Below are 22,033 nucleotides of genomic sequence, written 5' to 3'. Positions count from 1 at the left end.
ACTCTATAGCCCTTGTGCTACCTATCTACTTTAGCCTCTAGAGTACCCACTGGAACTTGATTTAAAAAAAAAAAAAAGAATTGGGGGTAAGCATGACAAAGCAGAGCTAGGAATAAATGTTACTTCTGAATGTGTATTGTTATATGCATATATATATATATATATATATATGTATACATATAGCTAGGAAGTGTCTGAGGCCAGATTTGAACTCAGAAGATGAGTCTTTCGGACTCCAGGCCTAGCACTCTACCCACTGCAGCACCTAGAATCCTTAGAAATTTAAACCAGGCCTTAGAGGTTATGGGGGTAAAAACCTAGAAGTACTCTAAAAAGCAAGGGAAAATATCAACCAGTATGGATACTAAGGGAAATTTTGTAGTGATTTGTACATTGTATGCAATCTCTATACCACAGCCCTATAATTAAATATGTGTTCTAATTAGTTTGAGAAACAGATACCAAGTTTGGCATCATACCACAAATATAGAAGACTTAAATTATGCAGATAACAGATCTCAGTTGGATCTCTCTTCCCTTCCTCCCTGCCAAAATAAAAGTATGTGTGGTCAAATTTGAACTCAAGTCCTCCTGACTCCAGGGCCAGCGTTCTATCCACTGCTGCCCCTTTCAGAAGATTTTTAAAAGAGATGTACAGAAGATGAAAGGAAGGCCAGGTAATTGAATGCAACACCTCCTTCTAGGTTACTTCTCAACTGCCACTCAGACTGGCAAGTCAGGTTTTCAGAGGGTAGCTGGCTACTTTTCTCTTTAGGGTCCTAGGGATAACACTGAGTAGTTAAGTTTTTTCTCATAGCTACCATCTAGGGTGCTCTATTCAATAAAGATGATTGACAGGAAGCCAGCCAGAATTAACTAGTATTTAATAAGGTGGTATATAGTAAGAAGAGTTATTTTTAAAAAGAGTTGATACTAAACAACCCTCACAGCTCTGTGATACATTTTCTCCTTGCAACCACATATTTGCTTCCTGGGGAGAGGGAGCTCAAGCTTAAAAAATATATGTGACAAAGGGGTAACTCCAGCCCTTGGTTGCTGAAACTCCTTTTCTCTCTTCTCAGAGCCCTCATGAAATTCTTCTTAGCTCTCTGCTGGGTTCCAAGGACCAGTGCCCTTGTAGAGTGCTCCCGAAACTTCTTTTCATGTGTCTCCATGTGTCTAATTTGCCCTTGAACCACCGCTGCTCCTTGGATTTTGCTACTGACCCTAATGGGAAGTCTATATCTTCTGAGATTTCAAAGTTCACAGAGTCATTGTGTGGTCAGTGGAGGTTAAAGGGAGGAGACAGATTCTTTCCTTTTCCTTCTCACCCTCTCCTCCAAGTGATTCCCTCTCAGGGGCTTGGTGGGAGCCAAGCCAGCAGGCTGCTACTGGAATGCTGCATTCTGAACCTGTTTGCTATTTGTTTCAAAGAGACACAAGGTGTAACTGTTTTTCTTCAACCAACCTCAAGACATTTCTTAAGTGGTATCATCTGTTTTCATTCAATTCATACCTAGTTTTCAAATTTAATTGTTTCAATAAAATTACCTAGGAAATGTTCACATCTAACGATTACCTTTGATTGACTAGCTTTATAACTTAATTCAAGAAGTGTTCTCATCTGATAGAAACATTAAGTCTAGAGCATCTTGTTATATTCATTGGTGTTCAGGGGTTTGTGACACCCCTCTTACAAGAGAATAAATGTTAGCATATGGCATAGTCCTGGAAAAAATAGTATCAATAGTCCTAAAACTCAGAATAACCAGAGACAGTTGAGGGAAATGAATCACAAAAAAATAGGGTGTATTAGCTGTATTTGTGAAAAAGGAGGCTCAGAGAAGGCATAGGACTTCCACTTAGTGTGAATCAGAACTGTTCAATTTGTATTTTGTTTATCAAGAAAAAATGATCTTTGCACTGGAAATGACAATACAAATGACTTTTGTTCATCCTTCACTTTTGAAGAGGACCAATGACATCATAGGAGTCATTTTGGAATTTGAGTGAGGCAAAGTTGCACAAAGCCATCAGCCTCATTCTCTCATCCAGAGTCATGAAGTCTAGTGGCAAGACAAAAGTCAGGATGACTGGCGAGGGCCTGGGATGAAGCGGATGACCTTGGCATCTTCAATATCTGACCAAGCTCTAAGTGTTCCAATGGCCGTTGGAACAAATTGTTCTCATTAGTCTATTCTACCAGGGGAAGTCTTCACAAATGGCTAATAGGGAGTTGATACCTGAGATAGATAAGGACAATCTAGATGATAAATTGATAAATTATAACCTGGCACAAATGAACTACATCCTGAGGTAGTGAAAGAACTGACACATATGGTGGCAGCACCACTCTCAGTAATATTTTAAAAATCATGGAAAATAATAAAGGTACTTACTACATGATTGAAGAAGGACAAATGCTATTTTTTGTTTATTGATTTGTTTTTTAAGAAAAAGCAGAAAACTATAGACCAGCATGCTTGACCTTGATTACTGTGAAAATAATAGGATGGATCATTAAAGGGATGGTTAGCAAACATTTAGAAAAGGTAGCAGTGATTAAAAAGAACAAGTCATGCCAGACTACCCTTATTTCTTTTTTTTTTAAACAGGGTTATTAAACTGGTAGATGAGAGGTATGCTATAGATACAGTATACCAAGGTTTTAGCCCAGATTTTATAAAGTATTTTATGCCATTTTCATGGAAAATATGGAGAGATGTAGATTTGACCAGTGCTTTCAAATTCAAGTGGAAATGAGGGCCGCTAATTTGTTCCTAAGGATCCCTTTTCAGGCCACATATCAACTTAGGTTTATAGTGAAATATTATCTATGCTTATCATATTATGATTTATTTTGTTAAACATTTCCCCATATATTTTATTCGGATTTGCTGCATGCAGCCAGAGGGCCATAGTGAAGAGGGTCACCCCTGGACTAGATAAATATTGGTTGAATGATACGACTCAAAAGAGTTGTTAATGGTTCAATGTCACCATGGCAGGAAGTTTCTAATGGAGTACCCCAGGGGTCTATTCTTGGCTATGTACTACTTTACATTTTTATCAATGACTTGAATAAAGACACAGATGGAACATTTATCAAATCTGCTGAAGAAACCCAACTGGAAAGTAGAGTTAATGCAATGGATGACAAATCAGGATCCAAAAAAGATCTTGATGAGGCTAGATCACTGGGATGAATTTAAAAAGATAAAATTCAATAGGAACAAATATAATCTTATACTCAGGTTCAAAAAATCAATTTCACAATGACAGAACGTGGAAGGCAGAGTTAGACAACAATTTATTTTCTGAAAAAGATCTGGGGGTTTTAGTAGACTGTAAACTCTAAATGAGCCAGCAGCACAATATGGTAGCCAAAAAAAGCTACTACCATCTTAAACCATTAAAAATGGAATACTTTTCAATAGTCTGTCCTACTGTATGTATTTGGGGTATTGTATTTAGGTCTTGACATTATAGTGTAAGAAGGATATTGATAAGTAACCAGCTGGTTCAGTGAATAGAGTTTTAGGCTTGCAGTCTGGAAGAACTGAGTTCAAATTCAAAGCTAGAGACAAGTTGTATACTTTGAGCATGTCAAGCTGTTTGCCTCAGTTTCTTCAACTGTGAAATGGGGGTAATAATAGCACCTACATCCCAGAGTTGTTGTGACAATCAAATGAGAGAATATCTGTAAAGCACTTGGCATAGCCCCTGTCATATAGTAGCCACTACATAAACACTAGCTATTATTATTATCTAAAGAGTGTCTAGAGGAGGACAATCAGTATGGTGAAGAGCCTTGAGTCCTTGTTATATTAGGATAGTTTGATGAACTGGGACATATTTAGCCTGGAGAAAAGAAGAATGAGGGAGGCTATAACTGGCTCCTTCAATCATTTGAAGGATTTTCATATTGAATAGGGATTAGATTTGTTCTATTTGTCCCCAGAGGACAGAACTAGGAGCAATGGGGAGGGTTTGCAAAGAGGCAAATTTAGAATTATAGTTAGTTTTTTGTATTTTTTTTTGCATGGGGAAGGCAGGACAATTGGGGTTAAGTGACTTGCCCGAGGTCACACAGCTAGTAAGTGTGTCCAGTGTCTGAGGTTGGATTTGAACTCAGGTCCTCCTGACTCTACTCACTGTGTCACCTATCTGCCCCTAGAATTATAGTTAGAAAAAGCCTCCTAACAATGAGAGCTATGCAAAGATGGGGTGGGCTACCTTGGGAGGAGGCAGATTCTCTCTCTTCAGAGTTCTTCAGTCAGAGGCTGCTGGCCATTTGTCAGGTATATTATAGTGGGTATTTCTTCGGTGTATGGACCAGTTTAGATGGGTGCTCAGGTCTTTTCCAACTAACAGACTCTATGATACCATGCAAAGTGCATTTTGGGAAGTAAATTAACATTGAGTTGAGTCCACAAGTGAAGTGTTTAGATTGTAAAAATTCAATCATCAAGAATGGAATTCTGTCCTGGAGATAGTATGTGACCCCTCAAAGAATATTCAAAAAAAATCAAAGGCTTGTAGTTTATTAGTTTATTTTTAATTTGAGAAAAAAATGTCTTACCGATTCCACAGATGAGTTTTATTGTGCAGTTTTTAAAAGGGTACTGAATTCTCTTGTCCTGAAAAAGATAATAAGTGAGATGACCTCACTTTATCAATATGCTGTTTACACAACTGTGAAGTTGTAGTGGTTTGTGCCTGGGTTGGGCCTCCCTGGATCTGTGCCTAGTGCCTGCTTCATTTCACCATTTTTTTTCTTCTTGTCATCTTGAAATGGTGCCACACTACTATGAAGGGCAACTTTTCATTGGTCAAATAATCCATAAACAAATCTGTTATACATGCCACTCATTTTGTGGGAGGGACTACCAAACATCTAGAGAATCTCCCCTTTTATGTTAGAGAACAAATTTACACAGACCAGGGAGTCTTAACAAATAATTATATAAAAAAGCTAAATTCCTGTGTGTGCCAAGAAAGCATCCTTGGATAAGATCAGGCCCACTGTGGATCACAGTGGGGGCTGGGGAGGAGAGAGAGACAGAGAGACAGAGAGACAGAGAGAGACAGAGAGACAGACAGAGACAGAGAGACAGACAGAGACAGAGACAGAGAGACAGAGAGCGCTTTAGTCTTTTAGGCTCTAGTTACATCGGACCAATATATTAACAATTTTGACCTTTCCCTAGATCTCCTAGGGAAAGGAAAGACAATGTGGGGAGGGATGACGTGTGATAGTATTGAGTACTCAAACAGGAAATCATAGCTGATGAATGTATGATTTTTAGAAGGTTAATCTTATACTTCTCATGTAAGGAATGAAATATATGAAAGACCTATTATTTCATCAGTATGGGGTCTTCCTGACGTAGACATCCCCCCCACCACTGCCACCACCCTAGTGATGGCCCAAATCAACTCCTGCCTAGACTATTACAACAGCTTTCTGATTGGTCTCCCTCCATCAAGTCTCTCCCCACAACAATCCATCTTCCACTCAGCTGTCAAAGAGATCTTTCCAAAGTACAAGTCCGACCATGTCACCCCACTATTCAATAAGCTCCAGTGGCTCCCCATCACTGCAGGATCAAACATAAAATTCTCTCTTTGGCTTTTAAAGTCCTTCATAGCCTGGCCCCTTCCTACCTTTACAATCTTCTTAAAATTTTCTCCCCTCTATGTACTCTGTGATCCAGTGACAACGGCTTCCTTGCTGTTCCTCTGACTGTCTCCATGCTTAGAATTCTCTCCCTTCTCAACTATTGGCTTTTCTGACTTCCTTCAAGTGCCAGCTAAAATCCCACCTTCTACGGAAAGGCTTTCCCGATCTCCCTTAATGCTAGTGTTTTCCTTCTGTGATTATCTCCAGTCTATCCTGTATATATTTCAGTATACATAGTTGTTTGCATGTTGTCTCCCACACTGGACTGTGAGCTCCTTGAGAGCAGGGACTGGTGGGTTTTTTGGTTTTGTTTTGTTTTTTTTACTTTCTTTGTATCCCTAGCACTTAGCACAGTTGCCTAGTACATAGTAGGTGCTAAATAAACTCTTGTTGACTTGACTTCTAACTATTATTCTATGCCATCTGTTTCATTTGAGGAAAATATGAAGAGAAAGTCTCTGCTTATTTCAATACCTAAAGAAACTACCCTGGGCCAGGTAGGTGGCTTTGGAGTCAGGAGGACCTGAGTTCAAAACTAGCCTTAGACACTTGATACTTACTAGCTGTGTGACCCTGGCCAAGTCACTTAACCCTCATTGCCTCCCCCTCCCCACAAAAAAGAAACTACCCTTTGACCCAGTGATTCCATTACTAAGCATATATCCCTGAGGAGGTCAAGAAGAAAAGAAAATATTCATAGCAGAACTTTTTGTGGTGTCAAAACAACTCGCAATGAAGTGGGTGCCCATTGATTGAGGGACACCATATATGAATGCATTTTAGAGATGAAAAACCTGAGACCCAAAATTGCTTCATAATTTACTTTCTCTTACTCACAGGAATAAGAAGTAGCAAGTTGGGAGTCATACCCAGGTCCTCTGACTCCAAACCCCAGGCTCATTCTACCACTATTGCACTATAAGAAATGATGAAAATTAATTCAGAGATACATGGGAAGATTCATATAAATTGATGCAGAGTGAAGTAAGCAGAACCAGAGAACAATATGTACAATGAGTATAAAAGATGCAAATGAAAACAATGCTAAAAAGGCAGCTGATTTCTGATTAATTTACAATGACTATCCCTGGCCCTAGAGAAAAAATGGTAAAATATACCACCCTCCTTTTGGTAAAGAGCTGGAGGACTATGGGAGCAAAATAATATATAAGCTGTCAGATGTAACCACTTTGTCATCCAGTTTTGCTTAACTATTTTTCTTTTTATAGCAGAGGGGTCAGTACAGGGTGGGGTGGGGGTGGTAATCAGGAAATAATTATAGTATAAAAACAAAAGGCAATAATACAACTTGTTAAAATATTCCAAGGATCCATGTTTCATTAATAGGGTTACACCTGCCAGGAGTGAAAATATCTACCCTAGGATGGTCTTTGCAAGCTATTGTGTCAGAAAAATGTGTCAGCCGGTGACCAAACTTATCATGAGGTTATATGCACTAGCTAGGCTAGTTCTGGCATGACAGATCTACAGTCTGCCATGTTGAATCCATTCTACTTTGATTAGATCTGCTGGAGCATACACTCCACTGGCTTGGATTTCAAGGAATCTACACTATAGCAGAGTAAGGCTTTAGTGGAGCAAGATTTTAATACTGCAGTAGTTGAAAAGACATGATATAATGAAGGCATTCCCTCAACTGGCAGCCCCCTCTGTCTTAACTGATGATCTTCATGGGTTTCTGTGGCCCCTCACATTAATCCCAAACTTTGGGATGACCTCTGTGAACTTAGCTCAACTGGTCCTCTGACCACAGGTCCAATGCTGGGCCTTTACTTGAAGCCTTTCCAGATTGTTAGGAGTATCTAAGCACATGCTCCCTCAGCAGAGCCTTTGGCCCCAAGATTACCTTCTGACAGTAATGAATATCTTTCAAGAAAGAATGACTCTTTTTCCCTTCTGTTTTCTTTAAGGCAGAATTAGAAGGTTGTATCAATGCTTCTGAAATACCAAAGTAATCTTAGAGTTCTAGTTTAAGGAAAATCCAAAAAGCCACTTCTACTTAAGGCAAATCCCTAGCTATTATTGTTGGTCTCAGTACCTGTTCCTCCCTCTAGACGTGACCTTCTTTACCACTCATAAAGTTTCTAGATTCCTAGAGTCATAGTTCCAGGCAAGGTGAAGAGATTTCTAGCCCAGCAATAAGACTTTTCAGTCTAATTGCTAACCAGATTGTGTGACTAAGTCACTTAACCACTCAGGCCCTCAGTTTCCTCATCTATAGGTGGTTGAACCAAATCATCTTTCTAAGGTCCCTTCCAGCTCTATGATTCTATTATTTGACTCTACTTCTAAGGTCTCTCCTAAATTCTGGCATGCTAAGTCATAGCTAGACTATCTTTCCCTTAAGAGAAAAAGTATGGTCCAATGGTCAGTCTTTCAGATATAAAACCAAGGGTTCCTTAGTATTACATCAAGTTCTGGCATCAACTTTTCTCCCAGTGGGTTCATAAGCCCTGCCTCAGTTTGCCCATCCCATTTTAAAAGATTTCATCTATGCAATGAAGCCTCAGATTTGTCAACTGCACATAAAATGAGTTTTCTAGCCCTCAAAAAGAAAGTCAGGAGGGCCAATGGGTCAGCTTTTCTTTTTTTTTTTTTTTTTTTGCAGGGGGAAGGGATGGGCAGTTGGGGTTAAGTGACTTGCCCAAGGTCACACAGCTAGTGAATGTGTCAGGTGTCTGAGGCTGGATTTGAACTCAGGTCCTCCTGACTCCAGGGCTGGTGCTCTACTCACTGTGCCACCTAGCCGCCCCAGGTCAACTTTTCTTAAGGGGTTTGAAGGTGAGGCAGACAGGATTATTCCTGTGGTTTTCCTAAGCTATTTACCTCATTCAACATGAGCCACATGACGCTGTGTTTGAAATGGTACAGGTAATTCCTTTGAAAGAACAGGAAGCAAATGGCTTTGATAGGCACAGGCTCTGCTTTATACTTGGCCTAATTTTCATTATTGAAATTTTAATAGAGTACATGTCCTGGTCATACCTGGAGACAAGTTCATAGTACCCTTTGCGGGATGTCTGTACTCCCATAACTCTGGCCACCACTGAGGCAAAGACAAACACAGATCTGCTGCCTAAACTAGTGGTGTCAAACACAAATATTTTTATTTATTTTGTTAAATATTTCCCAATTACATTATAATGTGGTTCAGGAACAGGCACTATGTCTGACACGTCTTGTCCACACAATGCCAACACTGGAGGAATCCAAGAGAAGGCTACTCTATTTTCAAATACAATGCAATTCAGTTCAACAAACAACAACAATTTATTAATCACTTACTGTGGACGAGGCATTTTGCCAAGCACTGCAGATACAGAGACACAAATGAAACAATCCCTGCCCTCATGGAGCTTATATTCTACCATGGGAGGGGAGGCAGGATATAATATCTACACAAATAAGTATAGAAAGAGAAAAATTGAGAACAGAAAAACCACTAACAACTGGAGATAGAGGAAAACTTCATAGAAGAGGTAGCAGTCTTCCCCTCCCAGCTTGATATTTTTCTTTTTTCTAATTAAAGGGGCAATCCTATGACTTACTTCTTAAAGAGGCCTATTCACTGAGTAGGTGTTACCTCACTCTAAGGCCTTAGCCTAAAAGGGCCAGGGTCTCCCATTGCATCCTGGGTCATTTCCAATCTCCTGATGAATATCTGGTCACTGGAACCAGATGGCTCTGGAGGAGAAAGTTGGGCTATTGACCTTGCACAGCTCTCCCTCACTCCAAACAAAGTCAACTATCATTTCCCTGATGCCATGGTCCTCTTCAAAAACGAAGGACGAACACAACAACAACTCAAGCACTGGAGTTGAACCTTGAAGAAAGATAAAGATTTAAATAGACAGGGATGGAAAAAAGGAAGGAATTATAGGCATAGAGAGTGGCTTGTGGTAAGGGTTGTTAAAGTGGGGTCCATGAACTTGGATGGGAAAAAATGTATCTTTATTTTCATCAACTGAAATTTACTATTCCCTTCAATCATTTAAATTAGTCTGAGAAGGGATGGAAAGAGGAAATGACATTTAAAAAGTTTTAGACCCATGATCTTTGGGAATGCAAAGAGGTAAGAGATGGAGTGGTGAGTTTAAGGAATGGTTAATAACCCATTTTAGCTGGAATGGTAATCTGTGCATATATAACACATTATTTTAGATTTTGGGAATGTAAAAATAAAGCATTATACATCATACCTGCATTCAAGAAGTTTGCAATCTACTGGGCCAGTGTATACAATATGTACACAGACAAGTATAGTAAAAGGTGGGGTGTTCTAAGGGACAAACAAGATGCCTGTCCTTTAACTAAACTAAAAACTGATTACAAATTGACTTGACTGGCATGGCTTATGGGTCTCCTAGCTCCCTTCCCTCTTCATTCTCTCCTTTGCTTTTACCCTAAACTTGGAGGCCCATCCCAAAGCTTCTTTTTTTTTTAAATCTTATCTTACCCCCTTGAATTCCCTTCAATGCAAATTAAAACAACTCTAAGGCACCACCTCACCCCTATCAGATTGGCTAATATGATGAAAAAGGACAATGATAATTGGTAGAGAGGATGTGGGAATATTGGGACACTAATGTACTGTTGGTACAGCTGTAAACTGATCCAACCATTCTGGAGAACAATTTGGAACTATGCCCAAAGGGGAACCAAATTATGCATACCTTTTGATCCAGTAATACCACTACTAGGTCTGTATCCCAAACAGATCATTAAAAAGGGAAAAGGACCTACATGTTGTGCTGGCAATCAAAATGGGCTCTTAGCACTCAGTTCAACCAAGTGCCCTTGAAGAGTTTGGCCTTTGTTTCCTTGATTAGATTGGGAGTCCTTGGTGTCCTCCTTGCCTCAGGGGAGGGCCTAGTTTACATGGGTTTGAGTGGCATGTTTGGGACATCAGAGGCTTAAGTCACCTCTTTGTGACTATTTCAGGTCACATTGGTGAGTCGCATGTGTGACTTACCCTTGACCCTGAAAAATATATAAAACCAGGGGTTGGCTTTCTCTTTTTCGGAGCTCTTACCCACAGCCATGGTGGCGCACGTGACTCTGGGCCAGCCCTTGTTATGAGCTCCTGGGCTGAACCTAGATGTTGGTAACTATGAATTGTATTTGGTCTGTCTGTCGATGTTTGTAATTTGTTTGTATTTTGTTCTGAAGTTCAGGGTGCTGGTTTTTTCCCCTGTACTAAGTGAATGATGTCTGTATGCTGGATTAAAGTAAACTTGTCAACCCTTTAATGTTGCTATCCTTAGTAAAGCAGATCAAAAGAACCTGGGCTTTTGCAGCATGCTGGTAGCGTGCTTGTTGTTGGGCTTATGTTGGTCTTTCACCCCCACAACAGCTGCTAGCTGGATTGTTGAAACACATGTACAAAAATATTTTATAGCAGTCCTTTTCAGAGTGGCAAAATATTGGAAACTGAGGAGATGCCCATCAATTGAGGAATGGCTGAACAAGTTGTAGTATTTGGATTTAATGGAATATGGTTGTGCAATGAGAAATGATGAGCAGGCAGATTTCAGAAAAACCTAGAAAGACTTGTATAAACTGATGCAAAGTCAAATGAGCAGAACCAGGAAAACATTGTACACGGTATCAGCCACATTGTGTGATAATCAACTGTGAATGACTTAGCTCTTCTCAGCAACACAATGATCCAAGACAAATACAAAGGACCCATGATGGAAAAGGCTATCCACATCCAGATAAAGAACTGATGGACTCTGGATGTGGATCAAAGCATACTTTTTTTCAATTAATTTTTTGTGGGTTTTTTTCCTTTTGATTTGTTTCTTCTTCCACAACCGTGACTAATATGGTAATATGTTTTACATAATTGCACATATATAACCTATATCAAATTACCTACCATTTTAAGAAGAGGGGAGGGAAGGGAGGAAGGCAGAAAAATCTGGAACTCAAAATCTTGTAAAAATGAATGCTAAAAATTGTCTTGATATACAGTTAGGGAAAAATAAAATACTATTAGAAAAACAACACAAAGGACAACAACCAGTACCCCCAGACTATTCTCTAAGACTGTAAGTTGTAGAAAAGGTACTGGCTAACCTGCTTTGGTAGAGGGCATTTCTTTATCTTAGATTTCCCTATACCAGGGAAATCACAGGTCCAATCCATAGGTCTAATTCCTTAAAAAAGCTCATTTGGGGGGGGGGGGGGAACATACAACCAGCCCTGACTAAACTAAGAGGAAATAAGATATGTTCACACCTGTCTGGAGAGAAGAGGTTGGCACGTACTGAAGGAAAGAGCTGGTGGTATAAGCAGTAAATGGGACAACTGGCTTCCAGATCTTGGCAGAGTCAACAGAACTAGAGACAGAGTGGAAGGATAGAAGTCGGGGTCAGCTAGGACCAGTCCTTCATTCCCATCTGGACTATTCCAGCACACAGGGCTGGAATGATGCCAAACTTTAGAGCATCGGATTTGAAAGTGGAAAATAACAAAAACATGATCTGATCCAGAGGTGTCAAACATGCAACAGGCTTGTAACATCCTCAAGTGGTCCCAAACCAGATTAAAATTTAATGGGGAAATATTTAACAAAATAAGTATAAATATAATAAAATATGGATAATATAAGTGAAGAATACAGTCCACTAGGATTCATTTCTGTTTGAGTGTGATACCGCTGTTCTAATCCAAACAGCCTCTGCAGCTAGGCTAGCATGCTAGACCTGGAGTCAGGAAGACCTGAGTTCAAATTTAGCCTCAGATACTTATTAACTGCGTAACCCTAGTCAAGTCATTTAGCTTTGTATCCCTTAGTCTCCCCACCTGTAAAGTGAGAATAACTATAGTACCCACTTCCCAGGGCTATTGTGAGGATTAAATGAGATAATATTTTTAAAGTGCTTAGTACAGTGTGTGGTACACTTAACAAATGTTTGCTTCTTTCCTTCCCTCTTTCTTTGCTTCCTTCCTTCCTTTCTATGGATGAGAGAAAAGAGGCTCAGAGAAGGAAAATGATTCTTTTAAGGTCACCACCTTAGAGGTAGAATTTGAACCCAGCACTCACTATTTGCACCACACCACTTCACCAGTGTGTACAAAATATCCACATTTCTTCTGTCTTCACAATTTTGTCCCAACCTGGTCTCAAGTAAGAATCGGCTCTTCATAGTTTTGTGATGGCATCAAGCAAAAATAATTTCTCTGAGATCCTACAGATCCATTTAATTTTGTGTGGGGGTGGTAGAGGGGTGTCATAGAGAGATAGCAATTCAGGACCCCACTGTTTGGCAGAACAGGTCAGAATGTAATGAAACTATGCGGCTTGGTAAATAACTACTCAGATGAAATAATAAAAAGGAGTGTCAATAAAACGTATCCACAGTTTGACTGCTGATAAGTCTTTTTGGTATGTAAATAGAAAGAGGATAATTTATGCTTTTGTGTGATAAGGATCAGTGAAGATAATGGGGCCTACTTGGGATTGAATCTGTAACCTTGAGACAGAAGAGGAGAATGGCAAATAGCCTGAAAAATGAAGACCAAAGTTTAGTTTCAGTTTGGAAAACATTAAGCCATCAATGAACCAATATTGATCAGAGCAGTGAACATTGTAGGCACAGTAGAATATAAGTTGCTTGAGGGCATGGACTGTGCTGCTTTTTGTATGTGTCCCCCTATTGCCCATCATAGTCCCAGCCACATAGTGATGCTTTAAAAAATGTTTGTTTGTTGATTAATTTTTAACAGTTAGCAAATTATATTAAATGTTTCAATGTATAATTAATATAAATTACTTATTAGCATCTTAATAAAATATAAATTTGAAATATTCCTGAATTTATTTAAATAACATTTAATTGATGTTAAATACTGTTTATTAATTCAACAAGTAGTTATTAAGCATAAGTGCAGTGTTTGCGGATGGATTGCCTGAGGTCAGTATTTTGTACTATGAACACAAAACTGTTGGAATATTGATCATGAATCCTAGCTCTAGAGACTAGAGCCAGAAGGGACCTTAGAGGCTTCCTAGGACAACCCCCTCATCTTAAATATGAGGAAGCTGAGGCCCAAGGAGGGTAGGTGACTTCCTCAAGGTCACACAGGTAGCGTAAGTTGTCAGATTTGAAGGAAGGTTCAGTCTCCTTGTTACTATCACTAGAAATACACATTAGATATTAGAATATGTTCAATGCTCTGTGCTAGCAGCTTGGAATATGATAAGGAAATAAGGCCTGACCCCCCCATCCCAGGTAGCTTACTATTCAATTCTCAGTGTACTTATGCATGTCATGAAGACATCTTTAAAAAAAGAGAGAGAGGAAAGAAGAAGAAAGTGAGAAAGAACAAACTATGGATAAATACAAACTAAAAATTAAAGGTATAAGGTGTTTTTTTCCCCTTGAAAGAATTTTTATAAAAAAGAAAAAAAACAATAAAAGACTTTGAAGTTTGTAGGATTTCTTGAAAGAAAAAAAAATTCTACACAACAGGCTCATACAAAGCTTTCAGGAGCTGGCTTATTAAAAGTTCCCTTTGTAGGCCAGCAGCATCTTAGGTTCCCCCTAATTTAAAAGGGGAATAATGAAATCCTTTTTTTTTTCCTTTTGGTTGTTTTTGATCATAAGATTCAATAACCAAGTTGGAGTGCAGCAGAGTAGCCCAGTGCTGGCCTCTGGGGAATTTTCAATCTTGACCAGAGAAAATGAGAAACACACATTTATTTCACAATGCTTCTAATTTTTCACTTGAAAACAGTGCCCATGGTGTACAGGAAATTGCTAGCGGGCAAAGCCTGTTTTTCTTCTTGATAACTTCATATTACTGTATATATTCCTTTAAGGAGGATTATTGCAGCCCTTTCTCTAAATAAAGATCTTGCATTTTCTCTGACTACAAAGTGTACCCATGTGAAAATACTGATAGGTAGCCACAGGCGTATGATATAATTCCAACCTAATCCGAGATTATGCTTGCCATGTTTAGATTTCCAAGCTCTTTAAAATGAATATAATGGATGATGATATTTTAAAATGGAACAATAGAGAATGTATAACATTTTGTAAGACTACCACAATCTCTTGATTAAGAACCAGATGGAATTAGAACCAAATCAGGGGTGTTCCTGTGCATGCTCCAGTGTGCACATGTAGGTAGGAAAGAGCAGAGGTTATTTTGAGGACAGTCTTTATTTTCTTTTGTTATAGCATTTTTTGTAAAGGTAGACCTTTGTAGAATGCTAGAGCTGGCAGGGACTTGAGACCATTGAGTCCAACTCCTTCAGTTTACAGATGTGGAAACTGAGGCCTAAAGAGGTGAAATGACTTTTCTAAGATCGCACAAGCAGGTAATGGCAGAGTAAAGCAGGAGCCCAAATTCCCTGACTCCCAGTTCAATATGCTTTTTTAATACCACCCTAACAAATGATTTATCCTACCCACGAATAAATCAAAAAGCATTTATTAAATACCTACTATATACCTTTTGTTGTTGTTCAGTTGTTTTAGTCACGTCCAACTCTTTGTGATGCCATTTGGGGTTTTCTTGGCAAATAAACTGCCGTGGTTTCCCATTTCCTTTTCTAGCTCATTTTACAGATGAGGAAACTGAAGCAAGCAGGGTAAAGTGACTTGTCCAGGGTCACACAGCTAGTAAGTATCTGAGGACAGGTTCAAACCCACAAAGGTGAATCTTTCTGACTCCAGGTCCAGCACTCTATCCACTGCGCCACCTACCTGCCCTAAGCACTGGGAATATAAATGAGAAAAAGTATCCATCTTCAAAAAGTTTACAATCTATTGGGGAAAGACATTGAAAAGGAAGCTGAGAAGGGGCTGGGGTGTGCCATGGGATACCCTGAAGCGTGATGTTAATGCAGCGGAAATTAATCAGAACTTGTGATGCCCAATGAAGAGTTACCTGGGAAGTTCTCAGCCCTCTATAAAGGAAGGCTTTGGGAAGAATTTATTGCTCCATCCTCCAATCAGAAGACAGAGGCAGCTGATAGCAGTGAGAAGGAACTGAGTATCAAAGCTGAGTCAATATGAATAATAATGAGATTTTAGCTGACGAACCGTAATGTTTGTGGAGTCAACATCAGAACCAAGCAGAGCTATTGATGAAAAATGAAGTTACCTGTAAAGATGTGAAAGGTAGATCTGGGATCAGAGGATCTGAGCTTGAATCCTGAGAGCTCTGTCAGTCATCAAACTGAATCAAAGCATCTCTTCATTAAGCATCTCTCATGTGCCAGATACTGTACTACGTACTAGGGAAACAAAAGGGAGTATAAAACATAATAAGCCAGGAAATGTAGAAATCAAAAGAGTTTGTACTTTATCCTGGAGTCACTTAGACACCCACTGGAGTTTTATGAGAAAAGGAGTGACTGGTCAAACCTGAGCATCAACAAGTTATTTAACCTCTCTGGGTCTCAATTTCCTTGTCTGTAAAATGAAAGAGTTGGATTAGATGACTTCTAAGTTTCCCTTCAGATCTAAATGTATGATCTTATGACTCCATGATATCTGAAACCTGGTTCAGAAAACAGCAGAGACCAGCTTGCCTGGGTTTTGCTTAATGGAAGATGCACTTTGCCCAGTTACCAATTGACTGAGGCAAGGTTGCGTGCCTGCTCCCGTGCTTTTAGTATGATATTTACAGTGATGTCACATGGCTTCAACCAGGACAAAAATGGCACCAAGGTCAGTTGCCACACTAACAGTAAACTATAACTTGAAAAGGCAACACAGTCAAGACTGGAGAGGAGAGAAAGTTGGTGCATGGTGTTTTGTTGGCAGATGATTGTGCACTCAATGCAGCCTCTGAGGCTGAGATGCAGCACAGTACGGATCAATTCTTTCTACCACTTGTGTTAAATTTTGGCTTGACAATTAACACCAAGAAAACAGGTTCACCGCACCATCCATATGTGGAACCATTGATTACAACAAATGGAGAAACTTTGAATATTGTGGATAAGTTCACTTACCTTGGCAATATACTTCTCAAAGACGTCCACATAGATGGTGAAGTTGACACATGTATTACTAGAACTAACTCAATGTTTGGGAGGCTCCAAAGGAAAGTGGATGGAAGAGGACTGTGCTGGGGAGTCAGGTGGAAGAAGACTGGAAAGGGAGGAGAGGCCCAGGTTGGGAATGGCTTTGAAAGCCAAGCAGAGCATTTTGTATTTGCTCCTGGAGGCCCTAGGGAGCCACTGGGCTTTACTGAGGAGAGGGTGACATGGTCAGACTAGGAGAGAAGAAGTATTAGGCGACCTACCAAACTGAAGGTCTACAGAGCTGTGCTGACCTCATTGTGGCACCACTGTGAAACCTACCAGGGCCGTGTCAGGAAAGCAAATTGCTTCCATTTGAATTGCCTTAGGAAGATTCTGAAGATCACCTGGCAAGATAAGGTACCAGACACTGAGGTCCTTTCTGGGGCTGAACTGCCAACCATTCAAACTCCACTGCAAAGAGTGCAACTCTGATGGACCGGCCAAGTCATTTGAATGCCAAACATATGTTTGCCTAAAGGACTAGTATTGCACAGATACATTTTTCTTTAAGTTCTCACAGTCTTCACAGAACCTTGTTTCCTTATCTCTAAAATGAGGCAGTTGGACTAAACAGCCTCCAAGATTCTTTCCAGCTGTAATATTCTATAATTATTTGTTTGTTTAGGAATCAACCAGGGGAACCCGGTAGAGTTGTTCCCATGTTGTTCAGGGGAAATATGCTAGATTTGGAGTCTAAGAACCTGGATTCTATTCCCAGCTCCAACATTTACTACCTATATGACCTTAGGCAAGTTGCTTAATCTCTTTAAGGCCTCAGACTCCTCATCTATGGGGCAGCTAGGAGATGCAGTGGATAGAGCACTGGGCTTGGAATCCAGAAGACTTCTTCCTGAGTTCAAATCTGGCCTTAGACACTATGAGTCACTGTGTGACCCTGGGCAAGTCACTTAAGTTTGTTTGCCTCAATTTCCTCATCTGTAAAATGAGTTGGAGAAGGAAATGGCAAACCACTCCAGTATCTTTGCCAAGAAAACCCCAAATGGCGTCATGAAGAGTTGGACCCGACTGAAAAGACTAAAAAACAACTCCTTATCTACAAAATGAAAGGGTTGGGTTATGATCCCTATTGTTCTTTCCATATCCATGAGCAGCTTTAATGGTTGTGATACGGTGGGAATGAGCTCTAGACTTGGAGTCAGTAGCTATTTGGATTTGAACCCCGTCTCTCTGGCACAGAGTCACAGAGTGACTCTAGACAAGAAATTTTACATCCCTAGGCCCAAATTTCATGTGTAAAATGGGGCTAATAATTCACCCAACATTTATGGTATGATGGAAAGAGCATTGGCTCTATAGAAAGAGGATCTGATATCAAATCCTGACACTTAACTACCTGTGTGATATTGGGCAAGTCACTCAACCTCTCTGAGCCCCACTTGTAGGTGGCCTCTGAAGTTCTTTTCCAGCTCTAGTTCTACGATCCCAAGTGCTTACTGAGTGCAAGGCACTGTACAAAGATAAAAAGTTCAACAGTACCTGCCCACAAAGAGCTTGCAATCTATAGGGAATGGGGCAGTCATGGGAAAATACAACATTTACGCAAATAAGTAAAGTAGCAGGTAATATAAGGAAGGCTAATAATACCTGCAGTATTTTGTGAGGATAAAATGGAGCCATTTATGTGAAGCACTCTGCAATACTTGATACTATATGTCTGTTATTGTGATTATTACTATAATCAATCATTATACTCTTTATCACATGAAATCTATGTCTTTGCAATTCACTTACCCATCTTTGACTCATTTTTCCCTTTTGTAAATCACCAATCCCTCTATCCCATCCTATTCCCATTGACACTGATCTTCCCCTTCAGATTATGCACAAAATTTTGCTTTATACCCCACCTTTTTGATTTGTTTATGTAGTATATAATATGATAGTTACAAATATTTATGTCTCTTTATTTAATCTTTATATCTCTCCCAAGTTCCTAGTGTGACAAATGGAAAACCCAAGAGAAACAGCTTCTGGGTAATTAATAATCAATTTATTGCTTAGGCTAGCCAGCAATCAATAAATTTATGGTCAGTGGTCAGTAACCAAAGACAAAATCATGGAGAGCCTTAAAGCCTTTTGTAAAAGGGAATGTCAGGGCAAGTTAAAATCAATCCTGATTGGTGGATATTTAATGAGGATATTTAATGAGGCTAGAAGTCTTCAGCTCCTCCTGCCGAGAACAGTTGCTTACAGCAATCTGGACGAGGGAATCCATCTCCATCCAAACCAATCTGGTTGGTTATCTCCTTCATTAGCTGGGTCACCCTAAACTTTAAAATGGAGGGGTACAAGGAAAGGGGCTCCTTTCCCAGGATAAGAACTTGCCCCACTGTATTCTGTTTACACTCTAAACAGAAATTACCTCCTAGCCAGGTGTGGCCCCACTCAAGATTGAAGAGCATGTTCCTTCAATCAGTTATGTCTTTCAGAAACTGACTTTTTACAGGGACTCAGCCTTAGATGAGGAAATAAAGGAGAAAAGTCTGGATTCCAAATTAATAATTGGTTATTAATGTAATAGTAAAATAATTTTTCTCACTAGCACAGTGCTCTGAACACAGTAGGCACTTAATGTTTGCTGAATTGCCTGAAAGACAGTATGTGGTATAGTGGATAGAAGGCCAACCTTAAAATCAGAAAGGGAAATATGTTTACATCCTGCCTCACTCACATACCGGCTCCATGCAAGTCCCTTAGCCCTTCAGAGCCCTCAGCAACTCTAAATTATAGTTGCCAATCTGCAATGATGGCTGAAATTGATGTTTAAAAGCAGTGGCTAGATTTGAAAGGTAGAGAAGTCAGGAGCAGCTCTCCCCAATTCATCTCCCCTCCCAAAAATCCCAGCCTGTCATGAGTATCTCTTCAGTTGCTTACTGAATTATGTCATTAGTGATGGATTCCTTTAGAACGTAAGCTTGGTAAGGGTCAGGACTGTTTCATTTTTGTCTTTGCATTCCCAGGATTTAGCAAAGTGCTTTGAATGGATGTTTGTTGAATTGAATTCAACGGTGCTTAGCACAGGGCCTGGCACGTAGTAGGAGTTTAAAAAATGCTCACTGGAATGTTTATCAACTGAATTGAATATGTCCCATATTTGAATCTAAATACCACTGGAAGAAACAGCAGAGAATCATAGAAGATTTTTGAGATAAAAGGGACTTCAGAATATAGATTAACAGACCATAGAATATAAACTCTTAGACCAGATGGGGACCTTAAACATAATATGGTCCAGCCTCCTCCTTCTATAAATAAGTAAACTGAATTCCAGAAAGATTGGATTATTTGCCCAAGGTCATACTGCTAGTTAGGGCCAGAACCAGGACTAGATCCTTATCTTGTGCTTTTACCATGCTGGTACTGGTAAGAATACCTTATCGGTCACCAATATGTTTGTATGAATAAGTGTATCAGATCCTTTCTCCAAAGCAGGCTTTGATAAGAACACTAGAGGGAGAGCCCTTTCATGGAATAAATTATCCAACCTGTTTTGGTGATCTCCAACCTTTTGCAATGATTCCAAAAGGCAGCCAGAGGGTGAGGTTGACATATGTACAAACATCTTATTACCCTTCCCCTTATCTTTTCCACACACTTCTCTAAGGCTCCATGTTTTGGGGTATCTTTTCTCCTTCATGGTTGCCCTAGATTTTCATTTTAGCCTGAGTTCACTTGGCTACAACAGTATGGGAAGCGGAGTGAAGAGGTTGAAAGCATAATTGGTCCAAGAACGCCTATTCTGAAGTGACTAAAGAAAAGTAGAGGGGGTGGAACATGGCATGAGTGCTGTAAGTGGGGAGGGGGCACATAGGGGAGACTGCATTGATTATAAACTTCAACAGCTTTGCAAGTTTGCCTAGGAGCCATGTGCTATTCCTGAAGAAAAGACTTAACAAAGGCCCACTAGGTGGGCCTAGGCCTCTATGGAGTCAGTCAAAATACTGCAGGAGAATCTTGCTCTTTTACCTGTCCCAAGTTTATATTTTCTAAGTAGGAGAAAAAAACGTTTAAGATCAGCATAAAGTGCTCAAACGAGGAACCTGCAACCAAACTAAGAGATCAGCAAACTTTCCAGTCTGGAAGGGGAGGTGCTATCATGGAATCCTCCTAGAGGTAGGAGGAACTTTAGAGGTCAGCTAGTCCTGAACCCTTCATTTTGCAGATAAAGAAATTAAGCCCACACAATAGGCAAAACAAAGTCAAATATATGAGGAATGGTAGAACAGGAATTTGAACCCAGGTCTCATGATTCCCAGGCAATCCAACAAATTCAACAGATGTTCATTAAGTAACTTACCCCAAAGGGAGTGCCTGGCCAGGTACCTTGCTACTCATCAAACTGTCAGCTAGGAAGCAGGAAGAGTTCATTAGGATTGTTGAGAGCAAGATGCCAGGCACCACATAAAATACAAATTTTAAGAATGAATTCCAACCTTCGAATGGAGCCTTACAGTCTACAAGATTAAGTCCATTTATTAATCAGCATTTATTATGTGCCAAGCGCAGTACTAATCTCAGAGTATATATGGACAAAAATTAAAACATCCCTTCCTGCAAGGATCTTACAAACTAATGATGTCTAGTAAGAAGACAAGAGGGTAACTGTAATACAAAATTATACTTGGGAAGTTCGTACAAAGAGCAAGTAAACCAGTACGTGAGGTCGGAAGGGGAAAAGGACCTTGCCAACGGGGTGCTCTGGGAAGGCTTCCTAGAGGTGGTGGCATTTGAGTTGGGCTTTAAGGGATGGGCAGGAATTCAGTGAGGAGAGGGTGGTGGCAAGCAGAATCGAGTGATCTTTTCATGCTGCCCTCACAGCAGGCTGTCAGCAAACACAGAGTGGGGGTGCAAAGCCAGCTCCAAGTGGGGAGGAGGAGGCTCAGAGGAAGCGAGTTTAGATTGTTATAAGTTTGGAGCACGCTGGAGCGGGAAAGGCTTGGTGCTAAATTCTCTCGGGGAAAAAATGGAAAGGGGGTGGAGCAGAGGAGTTGTAAGAAGCTCAGCAAAAGTAAGTTGCACCTGCAAGGGAAGTGTGGCAGGACCGAGCCCTCGCTCCTCCAGCCACCCACGCAGAAGCAACCTTAGGTCCGCCGCACAGCGATCGACTTCAGCCTTTCATCAAGGGACTGAGGAGCAGAGTAGCAGAGAGAAGGAAAGGGAAGGGGGAAAAAGGAAGAGGGAAAGAATGATGGGAAGAGGTGGAGGAGAAGGAGAGGGAGGGGGGGAAATTGGGGAAACGGGAAAAACAAGAAGGGAGG

The sequence above is a fragment of the Trichosurus vulpecula genome, chromosome 2 (genome assembly GCF_011100635.1).
Source record: "Trichosurus vulpecula isolate mTriVul1 chromosome 2, mTriVul1.pri, whole genome shotgun sequence".
NCBI lineage: Eukaryota > Metazoa > Chordata > Mammalia > Diprotodontia > Phalangeridae > Trichosurus > Trichosurus vulpecula.
The sequence above is the reverse complement of the archived record's forward strand: the minus strand, read 5'-3'. Positions refer to the sequence as shown.